Consider the following 14,876-nt stretch of genomic DNA (forward strand, 5'->3'; position numbering starts at 1 on the left):
TTCTTTACTGTTTTTTTTCTTGTGACAAAACTCATAATGCATTGCACACTTAAAAATATAGACAAGGAAACAGAGTTCTGTCCCCGCCCCCGGCCAAGAGAGCCATTAGATATATCTATGACATGTCTCCTGCTTGGTGATGGGTCCTGAGAATGCAGACGGAATGCAGCATGGATCCAATGAGTTGGATGTTTTCAATAGTGCTGATAAAGAAAATAAAATAGAGCTCGTGAGTAGCTTGATGGGAGGCAAGTTTAGCGGGACACAGCCATTCTTCATATCTCAGGGCAGGCTGTTTTCAAGGTCCTTTACTTCTCCAACCTGTCCTCCTTTTCCATTCCCATCTAATTATGTGTCATCTATCTGAGGATGTGATTGTGATGTACGACCTGTGTTGTAACCTTATTTTTTTTTCACTTAATATAGTGTGAGCAGCTTTCTGTTTCATGATTTATTCATCTGCATCATTAATTTTATGGACGCAGAACCATTCATCACAGGGCCTTTGACATCCTTACGTGAGCCCCTATGATTTCAGGTAGCTGCCTCGGTGCCTCCGAGTGTCGCTTTTGTTAGGGATGCTCTGTCCATGTGAGCTTCAGTGGCTCCAGTCACAATGACCTCTGAATTGGGTCTCTGGCTCCATCTTCCCTGATCCTGCCAAGGTTTTCTTTTTATCTCTGGTCATATCCGCTCACAAACTCTCATTGGCTTCCTGTTGCCCGCACAGTACAATCTTCACAGCTTAGTTTTGGCACTTTGGATGGGGCACCAATACCAAAGGGTGGCTTGAATAAACCCGTACAGAAAAAAAAATGCGCAACATCCACAGTCTTTAGGGAGAGGCAGGTCAAACCCACAATGGAATGCCACCTCATGCTTGTGAGGATGGGTATCCAGACCAGCAATGATACAGAGTTTAACACATGTTGCTGAGGATGCAGAGAAACGGGCCTCTGTCCCTGATTTCTAGAAAAGTTGTTACTTTCGCTTCAGCTGCTGGGGAAAGCAGTATGGTGGTACCTCAACAGGCTGAAAAGAGAGTTCTGCCACATCCATCAACTCCGTTCCTACCTGTAAACCCCCAAGCATGGGAAATGAGGAATCTAATAGACAGATCTCCGTCTCTGTTCACTGAGGCTTTGTTCAGAATAGCAGAGACGTGTTGCATTTACAGATAAACGGATGGACAAGATGTGGCTTATCTGTGTAATGGGATTCTGTTCAGCAAAAGGATGAAGTCTGTCTGGTACATGCTACAGCCCTTGGAGACCCCATGCCAAAGGATGGAAACCAGTTCAAGGAGGTGGAAAGGAAGTCAGGGGTTAACATGCTCTCTGGGGGATGGAAAGTCATTGCCCAGTGGGCAGAGTTTCCGTTCATGATGATGGAAGAGATTTGGGGAGCAGGTGGTGGTGATGGCGGTACCAAACCATGGATATAGTTAACGGCATCGAATTATGTACTTAACATGTCTAAAAGGAAGCGTGGTATAGTGTTACGTGCTGGCCATCCCAGCACTCAGGAGACAGAGGCAGGTAGATCTCTGAGTTCAAAACCAGCTTGGTCTACACAGTGAACTCCAGGTCAGTCAGGGCTATGTAGAGAACCTCTCTCAAAAACAATATTAAACAGGGAGGATTTTATGTTACAGATATTTTACAAGAAGAAAACTGGATGGGTTGACCACTGCCTCTCTGGCTTGCTGGTGTGGTTTGTTCACCCTGGTCCCTTCCTCCCCCCCACCCCCCTCTTCTCCCCTCCCTTCCCCTCCCCTCTCCTTCCTTCTCCCCTCCCCTCTTTCCCTTCCTTCCTACGGAGGCCAGAGAGGACATTGGGAGTCCTGCTCTATCATTCTCCAACTATGCCCTTGAGGCAGGGTCTTTCACTGAATCTGGAGCTAGGCTGACAGCCAGTGAGCCCCAGTGATCCTTCTTCTTCCCTCCTCTCCTCCTTCCTCCCTCCCCTCTCCTCCTTCCTCCCTCCTCTTCTCCCTCCCCTCCTCTCCTCTCCTCCCCTCCTCTTCCCTTCCCTTCCCTTCCCTCCCCTTCCCTCCCCTCCCCTCCTCTCCCCTCTTTCCCTCCCTCTATTCCTCCTTCCTTCTTTCCAACCGTGTCTGGCTCTTCAGCCCAAGCTAGCCTTGAGTTACAATCCTTAAATTCTGCTTCAGCCACCTGAGTGGTTTACAGATTCATGCCACCGTGCCTGGCCTTGTTTTTATCGCGCTGTAGATGTCTGGATCTAGAGCCTTGCACATCCAGAGGAAAGCAGCCTACCAGTGAGACACACCCACAGCCTCGGTACCCGCCATTCTTCCGCTTCTTCCTCCAAGAGGGCCCGTTTCACATTTCAAGTTGCATCTCAAATGACATCTCCCTCCTTGATGACTGCCCTGACCACCACACCCCATGTTCTTAAACACAAGAGCCTTCATTTGTTTATCTGCCGGGGTCTGTGTTACTTGGACTGTTGGCTTAAGAGGGTTTAAGTTCTGTGGACAGAAGTGCCTGACTTTATTCATCTCTGTATGATGCATTCAACAGGTATTTATTGAGAGTACACTAGATGTCCTCCTGGAACATACACCAGCTCACCATAAAAAATATAATTAAGTTAAGGGACTGGGGAGATGGCTCAGTGGTTAAAGAACTCACCGAACAAGTTTGAGGACAAGACTTCAGACCCCAGAGTCCACATACATGCTGAGTGGACATGGTGGCCCACCTGTAATTCCTGAAAGATCTTGAAGACAGAGGATCCCCAGAGTGAGCTGGCTGGGGAAACTAGCCAGATCAGTGAGCTCCGGATTTGATTGAGAGGCCTGTATCAACGAATAAGGTTGAAGACTGATAGGAAGATCCCCAACATCATCCTTGGGCCTCCACACGCATGTCCACCTGCACATATGTACGCTCCAAACATGCAAAAACATAGATACGTACACACATGCACTCACAATGAAAAGAGGAAGCGATGCAGTTCTGTAAGGGACTTCAGGTTTGCGTCACTCTCAGGGGAAGTCACTTCCTCTCTGCTCCCTGTGCTGATTTTTGGAGGCGGTGGACTGTGACGGAGTACTTCTTCCTTCCTTCTGGGAATAGCCGGCCTTCCACATTTGGGAACTAATTTCTGGCTTTAGTCAGTGTGATTTGAACCACCTGACATGTTCGTATATGGTCTTTCCCTGTTGTTAAAGCCTGATGGTAAATACAGATGGCCCAAGCTGGGCCAACCGGAGATTTTCCCCTGGGATATTTGAAATCAAATCAAGCAGGAGCAGAGGGAACCTCCCTATCAGTGACAGTGAAGATCTATATGTAGCTTTGTCCTTCGCTGCATTCCTTCAGGTGACACGGTCGGTCTCTTCTGTTTGGATTGTCCTGAGTTAGGATTCTGCTGCTGGCAGCCACGTCGCTGCGTCTCTCTGAGCCACAGCCTCCTCGCTGGAAAGCCCCGAGGCTGACTCCTTCCTCACAGGGTTGCCAGGGACACAAACAGCAGTGCCTGTCAAGTGCCTAACAAAGCAGGAATGCCGGTTGGTGGCTTTGTGTTTAAGTATTTTACCAGAGTGGAGAGATTGGTCAGCAGTTAAGAGCACCCTACTGCTCTTGCAGAGGGCCCACGTCTGGTTTCAGCACTCATGCAACCATGTTGGATGCCTCACTTACGGTAGTTTTTGTCATGCATGTATGTGTGTCCGTCTGTCCGTCCATGTATGTCCACGTATGGATGTCACAGGAGGTCAGGATGTCCCACTCTATCACTTTCCACCTTCCTCCTTATGGCAGGGTCTCTCACTGACCCTGGAGCCAGGCTCATGACTAGAAATCCTCCTTCCCTGTTGTGACCCTCCACAGCACTAGGGTTATAGCCGTCTGTACCCATGTCTGCAGAGGGCAGAAGAGGACATCAGTTCCCTCTTGGAGCTGAAGTCGCAGGCGGTCGTGAGCCAAACGAAGTGAGTTCTGAGATCTGAACTCTGGTCGTCTTCTTCGAGAGCATACGTGCTTTTAACCACTGAGCCATTGTTCCAGTCCCTCCGCCTACTTTTTTGTTTTGTTTTGTTTTGTTTGTTTGTTTGTTCTGAAGCAGGTGTCTCGCTGGCCTAGAACTCACCAAGGAGGCTGGACTGGCTGGTCAGCAAGCCGCAGGAATCCTTGTGACTCCCCCTTTCCCAGTGCTGGGATTATAAACACATGTCACCATACCAGACTTTTTTGTTTGTTTTTAAACTGTAGGTTCTGGGGTGGGAACTCAGGTCCTCCTCCCTGCGGGGCAAACACTTTTCCAGCTGCTCTACTTCCTCAGCGCCCCCCCCCCTTTTAAGCAGCATCTCAGGTAGCCCAGTCTAGCCTTGAACTCACTATTAGCTAAGGATGGTCTTGAATTTCGGATCCTCCTGCCTCTGCCCCCTGAGTGCTGGGGTAAGAGACGTAATCTTCTATGGTGTGGTGTAGCTCTTTAGAGTCAATTGTGCAGCAGAGCACCAGGGCTCGCTCCTCCTAACTACCTGCAATTTTGTGTTTATTGACTGGCCTCTCTTCCTGCCTCCCTTCCCTGTTTACCCCCAGCCTCTGATGTCCGCTGTTCTTCCTTGAGCTTCTCTGATAGTCTGTCTTTCCACAGATGAGAGGAATCAAGCAGGGTTTGTCCTTCGGTGCTTGGCTATATCCCCTTGGCTCATGCATGTTATGGGGTACAGGGGGATTTCCACCCTTTATGGATGGCTCATATTCCATCAAGAATATTGATCATCTGTTGGTAGACACAGGCTGATGTCATATCTCACTGTATTGAGATACACTGCAATAAGCATGAATGTGCAGATGTGTTTTTGACATGCAGATCGCAGGTCATTTGGATACATCTCAGGCCATGCATGGACGGGTGGATCACACTGAAGGAAACAAAATGTCTGTTTACGCTTAGACACCATGGCACTGGTATGAGTATCCACCGAGTCTGCTAAACCATGCCTGCCACCAGACATCTGCAGAACCATAGGGAGATGATGATGGCCAGTACCAGCTGTCGTTAGTGATGAAATTGGTTATGTAACTAGTCCTGCTCAAATCCCACTGTTGTGTGGGTTTTATATACTATGGTCCTGAGGTCAGAGGTGAGTGCCTTTACTTGTATGGCCTGTGTGCCAGCTGGTGTGTCTGTGTGTGGCCCATGTGTGTCAGTGTGTGCCTGGATGGCTGTGTGTGCCTTCCATGGCCACCCTCTGTTCCTGGTGTCTGAGCTGAGACCTCATACAGAATGATGATTTTTTAATTTTTTTTGAGGAGCATCCATACTGTCTGTTTTCTGTACTGGCTTATACTAGTTTACATCCTGGCTAACTGCAGGGATCTGTCTTTCTCCACACTCATTCCTACGCTGGCTTCTTTTTTTTTTTTTACATTAGCTATTTGGATAGCATCTTGATAATAATTACTCCCTGAATCAATGCCCGTAGTGCTCACGACCATGTCTCCACACTGTGAGACTACAGTGAAGGAAGCGGTGGGTTTGTTTCTGCCCGCGGAGCTGAAAAGAGAAACACCACTTGTGTGTCTTTTTGCCGGTGTCCCTATCGGGCCCATATGTGCCTGTTGGGTTGGTGACAATTTGGGTTCTGAAGACCCCTCCCCATTTTTAGTCACTTCTCATTCAGTGTCTCCACCGTGGGGGCCGAGACACAGATGGGGTTGTCCCTCTGGCCACATTCCCGCTACTCCAGCTGCTAGGCTCTCAGTGTGCATCTCCAAGGCTTAATTGAATCCGGCTTCTTTGTTGCCAAAATACCGAAACCTAGTTGGAATGGAGTGTTTGGGGGAAATGGGCTATGTTATTTCATCAAGCAAAGTTTCAAGAAGTTGAAAGTACCGAATGAGCTGCCAGCCCTGAACCTGACCTCTAGTCAGCCCACCTATGCTCTTTGGAGAAGGTATGTTGACATGTTTAGTAGGCACTCTGGGAGTTCACTTGGAAGAAGTCTTGTCCCTGCACCAGTATTTAGTGACACCCAGTAGGTCTGGGTTGTGCATTTTAAATATACTGTGAAGTTTTCCTAACATTAAGAGTAAAAGAACAGCAAACACATTATGGTTTATGCCAGCTGCTGTGTGTTCTGAACAGTCTACTTATTACTAACTAAACGGTTTGTAAACCTCACTGTGTGTCAGACTCCCCTGAGCTGTGAAAACGAGTCTTGATGCTCAGACAATGCTCGGCACCACTGGAAACAGAATCTCAGGACTTGGCGTTTTTAAAGCTCCCTGGGGGGATTCAAATGTGAAGTCATGTGCAAGAACATTTTTAATCCTCACCGTGAGTTCATTAGCCAGGTGTTCGCCACCCACACTGCACAGGTGTGGGAAACTTACAGCGACTCGCCCAAGGTCACACAGCTGTTAAATGTCAGAGCTATGATCTGAACCAGTCTGTCTGGTCCAAGGGCTAGCATCGTCAGAGTCTGAGACCTGTAGAAGTACAAGGGCTTCAAGGAGTCTGTCTCTCTCTGCCTCTGTCCCTCTTTGTCTGTCTCTGTGTGTCTGTCTCTGTCTCTGTCTATCTCTGTCTCTTTGTGTCTGTCTCTGTCTATCTGTCTATCTCTCTGTCTATCTCTCTGTTCATCTCTATCTCTCTGTCTCTGTTCTGTCTGCTTCTGTCTATCCCTCTGTCTCTCTCTCTGTGTCTATCTCTGTCTGTCTATCTCTCTGTCTCTGTTCTGTCTGTCTGTCTCTGTCTACACCCCCCCTCTCATTAGGCTGGAGGATTGTTGAGCCTTGGATCGCTGACTATCTCAGTGTATCTCCAGCGTGAGCATCGAACAGGGCAGGTGTGAATACAGGCGAAAGCCCCGTCTTCATGAGGGAGATACTGTCTCCCTTATCACCAGGGACACAGAATTCAAGCAGCCCGGGGTAAATTGCACCTGATTGGCTGCTGCTGGAGAATTTCCAGTCTCTGGTACACTGTTTTCCTTGGCAACACGACTTCTGTTCGGGGATAAGCTGGAGTGCCCAGGAGGACAAAGGAGGGATGTAATTAGGCAGCCACTGAGTGAAGGGCGAGTGAGGATCCCCATCTGGCTGTGCTGAGGGGGTTACAGGGGGAGCAGTGCTGATGTCACAGGCACACCTTCTGCTTTGGGATAAATGGGGCAGGGATCTTAGAGGGATTGCAGACCTGCAAAGTAAGACCTACTTCCCCGACTGAGGATGGGAAGACAAGATGGCCCCATTATCCCCTTCACACTGTGGCATGTACATCCACCCTTGGGTTTCCTGCTTGGATTGGTACCAGCCAAATGGTGCTAGTTTTTTTTTTCCTTTTCTTTCTTTTTTAAGATTTATTTATCATGTATACAGTGTTCTGTCTGCAGGCCAGAAGAGGGCACCAGATCTCATTACAGATGGTTGTGAGCCACCATGTGGTTGCTGGGAATTGAACTCAGGACCTCTGGAAGAGGAGCCAGTGCTTGTAACTGCTGTGTAGCATGAATCTTAAAAGTTCTTATTAATAAAATCAAACCTGAGCCAGGTATTGGGGTGAACTGGAAGATCAGAGAACCAGAACAAGCCGCAGCTGCCTCACCTCGCCGGATCCTCAGCTGGTCTTGTCTCCTCAGACTGGAGGCCTCTGAGTCCTCATCCAGAATGGGTCTCAGCTGAATTACTGCTCAAAAGCCTGAATACTTAACCAGCCAAATGCTTAACCAGCCAAATGCTTCTAGTTTCTGGTCCTCACGCCTTATAAACCTTTCTGCTTTCTACCACCACTCCCTGGGATTAAAGGCTTGCTTTCTGGGATTATAGGCATGATGAGTCACCATGCCTGTCTGTGTCTTTGAACACATGGATTTCTGCCTCTGGAATGCTAGGATTAAAGGCTTGTGCTACCACTGCCTATCCTTTATGTTTAATATTGTGGCTGTTCTGTCTCTGACCCCAGATAAGTTTATTAGCATGCACAATATTTGGGGGAATACAATACCACACCGCTGAGCCATCTCTCCAGCCCCAAGTGGTGCTATTCTAAGTGTAGAATGAATGCAGGGGTTTGTGTGGAAATGCTCCCCCACAGGCTCATGTATTTAAACTCCTGGTCTCCAGATGGTGGCGCTGTTTGGAAAGACTATGGAATCATGAAAAGGTTGAGCCTTGCTGGAGGAAGTACATTCCTGGGGGTGGGACTTGAAGTGTTTCAGGCAGTTCCACGTTGTCTATATTGTTCCTGACTGCCCAAGCAATGTGACCAACCGCTCAGACCCCTGCCACCAAGGCCTTCCCAACCATGATGGACTGTGCCCTCTCAAACTGCGGCAGGACGAAACACCCTTCCTTACATTCGTTGCTTTTCTGAGTGTTTTTGTCACAGCAGGAAAAAGTAACTAACGCACGGAGTCAATTCACATCCAAGCCAGGGAAGCTTAAAACACCACCTCACTAAGATAGCAACGAAGACGCGTCTGACATTTTCTTCTGCTTCCTAATGGGCCATCCCGGGCACCTCTTCCACTCCAGACACCATTTGGCTAGGAAGCGCATAAACTAAAGGACCTCTTTGCACAGTGGCAGAGACACAGGATGGCAATCCCTACCTTCTGTGGGTTCCATGCTCCTTTAAATACAAATTGGCACCGTCGTACCTGCTGCAAAAGTGAGCATCTTAGAACATCTGCATTTCCCCTCTTTCTCTTCTCTCTGGATGGATGTGGTGGATTCAACTCAGGATTTTTCTCTCAGCTTCACTCGCATGATCTGATGATGGCAGACTCCCCTCTGCTGCCTCACTAGACCTGTTAGAGGAAGGGCCTTCCTCTGGGGAGAGTCCTAGAATTCATCTCTCTCTCTCTCTCTCTCTCTCTCTCTCTCTCTCTCTCTCTCTCTCTCTCTCTCTCTCTCTCTCTCTCCACCCCCCGATTGCACTCAACAAGTTGGATCTGTTTTAAGCAGAGAAGAATTTGCTAGCTTCTGTAACTGAACAGTTCAAGGGTGTTCAAAGGGGGCAGCTTAGATGTGGTCATTCCTTGGCTTTGTTTTTGACAGTGTCCCAGTGTGGTAGCTCCCAGAAACCCTAGGATAGTTTTATTTTTTGTTGTGTTGGGACAGGGTCTTGCTTTGTAGCCCCGGACCATCTTGAACGAGAGATCCTCTTGTCTCTGCCTCCTGGGATTGAGGATGCCACACCTGGCTTGCTTTGTGTATGGTCAGTAGTTGCAGAAGAGAGAACAACCAGCCTTCTAGATTCATCGGAAGTCCAGGGACTGACTTGCACTGTTTTTTTTTTTTTTTTTTTTTTTTTTTTTTTTTTAAGAGACCATCTCAGAAGTACTTACTATGACCAAAGAAATGTAATGCTTGGACTGACCAGGTCTGGGTCACATGACCACACAGCTCTCTCTGAATTGGAAACACTTCCTGATCCACAGTGAAGGAGAGTCCAGAGGTGGAAGGATCAATACCTGTGATGGCTAATCTTATTTGTTAATTTGGCTGGAGCTGGATCTGACAAGCTACTGGACACCCCTTTGAGGGGTGTTCTTGATCAGATTATTTGAAGTGGAAAGACCCGGCCTAAGTGTGGGTAACACCTTCCAGTGACAACCCAGGCAACAGGGAGATGGAAGACGAAGCCTTACCTTTTGCCTTCTTGCCTTCACTCTTGCTGGCAAGTCCATCTACCCTGTTGCTGTGACCACCACTGTAGTGGGTAGCCATTCCAGCTTTGATCTGGAAGTTCCAACCCCCACTGAGTCTTCAGTAACTGTCATGCCTACAAGGCGGGCCCGAGAGAGAGGACCCTGAAGATCCGGGATCTGGATGGGCCAGCTCTCTTGGTTCCTGGACCCTGGACACTGGAGGTAGACCTAGCAGAGTTCTCCAGAGAATGCTGCCAGACTGTGCTACATCTTTCCCAGACCCTGTAACCTATCCCTTCACTTATAAGTTACCCCACAAAATAAACCTCCCTTTTAACTACATGGAGTGGCCTTAATATTTTAACCAATATACCACATTCTTATACTGATATTAGATGCTTCTTCAAGCTTCTAATATAGACCAGTGGCTCTCCAGGAATCCTCCAGGAGGCCATTGGTGTCAGATTGAGACTGACACATCCAGTCTTCTGGACTGAAGAACTACTGGTTTCTCAACCTCTCCATTGTGAGTCAGCCAGTCTGATAAATACCCCTTAAATACATTTTCATGTTATCAGTTCTGTTCCTCCAGAGAACCCAGACTAATATGACCTAAAGAAGATGTGCTAGTTGGGTGCAAACTGCTTTTTCCTTTGGCCTAGTGTTCTTGCCAGAGGCTCACCTACAAGGGTTGGAAGGGCACGATCCTTTGAATTCTAGCTTTCTCCTTGCCATCCAACTGTGTTACTAAGTACTCAGTGTTAGGTTGCACTTCACAGGATTGCCTTCGAGACACAAGCCACAGCTTCAGGAGTTCCTAGGCCACAGACACTTTTGCCCAACTGACTACATTTTTGGGGATTCCCACTAGTCACTCCCAGGTCCAAAAACATTTATTAGAACAACTTAGGACACTCAATGAAGCATGATACCTATGTGTAGAGCGAATTTTAATTGGTCTTAATAATAAAAACCCAGAGCCAGATATAGGGGTAAATGCTGAAAGATCAGAGAGACAAAGGAGCAAGTCACAGCCACCTCTTACCTCACCAGTTCCTCATTCTGAAAGGGGCCGAGCTCCTGTCTCCTCCCACCTTATATTCCCCTCTCCTCTCAGCCATATCACTTCCTGTCTCCACCTCCCTAGTGCTAGGATTAGAGGTGTGTGCCTCCCAAGTCCTGGGATCAAAGGCATGAGATCCCAAGTGCTGGGATTAAAGGTGTGTGCCATCACTGCCTGGTTTCTACAGTTAACTCGTGGCTAGCTCTGCCCTCTGATCTTCAGGCAAGCTTTATTTGTTAGAGAACAAACAAAATATCACAACACCTATGTTTATAGTTTATTGTTCTTGTGGTAATTATTATTATTACCATCATCGTCATCATCATCATCACCACCACCACCATCATCACCATCATCACCACCACCATCATCACTACCACCACTACCACCATCATCACCACCATCACCACCATCATCACCACCATCACCACCACCACCATCACCACCACCACCACCACCACCACCACCACCACCACCACCACCATAACCACCACTATCACTACCACCACCACCACAATCATTGCCATTATCATCAGCATGAATAGAATAGTTCTCTCCCTGACTGGACATGATTGACTGAATCATTGAGTCTGTGATTGAACTTGGCCTTCCAGGACAAAATGAATTAGCTATTTGATGGCTAGAAGTTCCAACCTTCTAGTTACATAGCTGATCTTTCTTGAATGACCAGCCCCCAATATAAAAGTAGGAAGTCCAGCGTGGGTCACCAATCTGCATAAACTTAAGGGTGATTTCAGCATCCCACATGAGGAACTAAGAAACTTGAGGAGCTTGAAGGCTGAGATGTTCATCTCAGGAACTGGGAATAAAGATGAGATAAATCATTAATTCCTTCCTCTCTTCTGTGCTGTATCCCAATGTCTCCCCAGGCCTGGAGGTCAACTCCTGATCCCTGCTGGCTTTCTCCGTTGATGCCTCTGTGCCTAGACCCAACTCTGGTGGAGGCTTTCAGCCTCTTCACACACCCCATCAGGACCTCCTCTGGGGTAGCCTCCTGAACACTAGCTCTCATTCCCAGCCTTGTTTCTCCCCAAAGCTGGTGACCTTGGACACATTTGCTCTGCGTGCCTCAGTTTCTTCATCAGTGAACTATGGAGTATGGGATGCGTTTAGCCCAGCTAAGATTGTCCTTTGTCTAGGATGCCATCTCTGGAGAGTGCATGTGGGCATTTCTAACTGGAATTCTCATCCCTTCCTTTCCTTGGAAATCTTTTACTTTTGCAGGTTTGATGTTGTTCCCATCACAGAAGCTGGACACGAGAAATCTCAACCTTGTGGTCTTCTGGACAAGACCAGTGTAACCAGTGTGCCAATGTGGATGGGAGAAATTTCACAAGGCCCCAGCCCTAGGTGAAGTTCTACAGGCAATCAATGGCTTCTGACAGAGGGAGAATCAGTCTTCTCCAGGGATGAGAAACCTAATAGGTTATCCAGTCTCAAATGGACAGCCTTACACACACCTACAAGCAATACCAACTGGACTGGACAGATTATACCTATCTATCTATCTATCTATCTATCTATCTATCTATCTATCTATCTATCTATCTATCTATCATCTATATCTATCTGTCTATCATTTATTCATTCACCCACCCATCTGTCCACCCATCCATCCATCCGTCCATCCATCCATCATCCATCTATCTATCTATCTATCTACCTACCTACCTACCTATCGGAGGCCATGGATTTAAGAGGGAATGGGCACCACAGAAGGTATTGGAGGGAGCAGAGAGATGGGTGAAAATAGTGTAAATCCAGTACTCATGTGTGAAATTTGCAAGAAAAAAAATTTTTTTTAAGTTGGAAAGGGCCAGATAGGTGTCTTTCTTGTTCCTGGGTTGGGGTCATGTGACTTGGACTTTCCAATCAGTCTTTATGTTCTCAGGGGCAGTGATGGAAGGACTTGGGGTTCAATTAGCCAGGGTCAGGTACTAACGTATGCACGTGAGGACAGAGACTGATGAACTGTCCTTGACATGTAAGACTGGGGATGTGGGAGTATGTGCTCCATCCACACCCCACTCCCTGCCCCCACTGCCACTGTTGCCGTCTCTAATGTTCACTGAGTTTATGCAGCACACAGCCATCCTTGTGGGCTCTTTAGTGGTGTCTGCCTTTGACAGATGCGATGCCCTTCAAGGCCGTGCAGGGGGTGGAAGCGCGGCTGAGGTCTGGACTTGATCACACAGCAGCACCGCTGTTTAGTTCTTCTTGAGTTCCTGGAGAGAGAGGGGCTATCTTTGCGTCTCTGCATCTCTCACATGGTGTGGAATGGGCTAGCCACATCTCCCCAGGTTCAGGACTTTCCTGCCTCCCACACACCTCATTTCAGCCCTCTGTCCTGTAGCTCCCTTCTGTTATCTCCTGAATTTGTCTATTCATCATGAACCATTTTCTCTTCCTTTCTACACATACCTTTTAATTACCTTTTATATAACGTGTGTGTGTGTGTGTGTGTGTGTGTGTGTGTGTGTGTGTGTGTGTGTGTGCTTATGTCCACAGAGGCCAGAGGCCAACTTTTGAGAGTCAGTTCTCCTCTTTCCACTACGTATAGATCCTGGGAATTGAACTTGGGTCATTAGGGTTAGCGGCAAGCACCTGCTGACTCTTTCATTCCTCACCCTTTCTGGCTGGTGCTCACACAGAACATCTCTGGGAAGACTTAGAGCTATTGGGTACAGTGTGTCAGTCTGAGAGCTGGAGGGGTTTACCTACTTTACCGTGAAGGTTTACCCTGTGCGTGTTCTCTTCCCATGAAAAGACAGTCAGTGTCATCTAAATATCTAAACAGATACTGAAATCATTGCATTTTGTTAGTCCTGCTGATGTGCTGTTTTGAAAAGGATAGAAAAATGTGTCTTCTTTAAACTTACCCTGAAGCATGAGTCCACAGACTGTGGCTTCTTAGCCTAAATCTGCCCTGTGGTTTGCTTTGATATGGTTTTGTGTGGTTTTGTTTTCATGTTTTAATCACATTTGTGATCCCGGTGCTTGGGATGTAGAGGCAGGAGGGTCAGGAGTTCAAAGTCAGCCTCAGATACACAAGCAAACTCAAGATCCTCCTGGGCTTCATGAGACCCTGTCTTCAAACCAAATAAACAATGAAAGAACTATATGCATAAACAGAAAATCCAACCAAAAGATGCAGTTTTAGAAGCCATCATAGCAGAAACTCAGATGACTTGGGCAATCTAGGGAGATGGTGACTTTGGGGACTAGACAGTGTCGCTGCTTTCTCGGATTCTGATGAAGCTGTTCTTCCAAAAATATTTCTCCCTGGGGCTCCATTTGAGCCCAGCAGCTGGGAATATGATGCATGGGTCGCTGTCCCTTGTTCCTGGCTATGTTTTAGTAACATGCCCTCCTCCTCTGTGTGAGCCTGTTACTCCCTGTCTGAGCTGGTAGGTCTTGTTACTGCTGTTAACAGTCTCTGCCTTCCTTTTTGGCAGGACAGTTACATTTTGCTCAAGGGCATAGTGAAAGCAATACTGGCAACTGAACAGCTGCCACTAGATGGCGCTACAGTTCTGAGAAATAGGCTGAGAAGGTGCCTGGCGTGGAGGAGGAAGCAGGAAGTGTTGTGATTTTTAGGCTATTTCCTGTCCTGGACAGACCTCATTCTAGACTCAGACTCTGGCACAAATCTGCTATGTGTCTGTCTTCGCATGCTTAATTATAAAAATGGATATTGTCGTAATGCCCTCTTCACCTCTGAAGAGTTTCTGTGAACACCTGGGAGACCAGACTTGAGCACATGTGTGCATGTCACAGTGCACACACGTGCTCCTTAAAGCCATTCCTTGGGCACCCTTCTTAAGACACAGTGACTTTTGTGACCTCCTTGTATGACAGCAATGAGAACCTGGTACAGAGGTAGCAGTGGCGAAACACACAGTTGGGCACGGGAGAAGTAGTCATGGGCGGGGTTTACCAAAGGGGTTCTGAGCCACGGCTCCATAAAGGCAAGAAGTTCTAGGGTGCCATGGCACACCCAGGACAGCTGTAGCTACAAATGCTGCAGTTTGTTTCAAAAGACCACAGGGAAGGATTTGGGAGATTCTTATTGTAAATGATGATCGTTTAGGGAGCAAGCTATGTTTACCCTGTTTGAACATGATACAATGTATACATGTTATAAAAAAATTGTGGCGCACG

The sequence above is a fragment of the Peromyscus maniculatus genome, chromosome 23 (assembly GCF_049852395.1).
Source record: "Peromyscus maniculatus bairdii isolate BWxNUB_F1_BW_parent chromosome 23, HU_Pman_BW_mat_3.1, whole genome shotgun sequence".
NCBI classification, from domain to species: domain Eukaryota; kingdom Metazoa; phylum Chordata; class Mammalia; order Rodentia; family Cricetidae; genus Peromyscus; species Peromyscus maniculatus.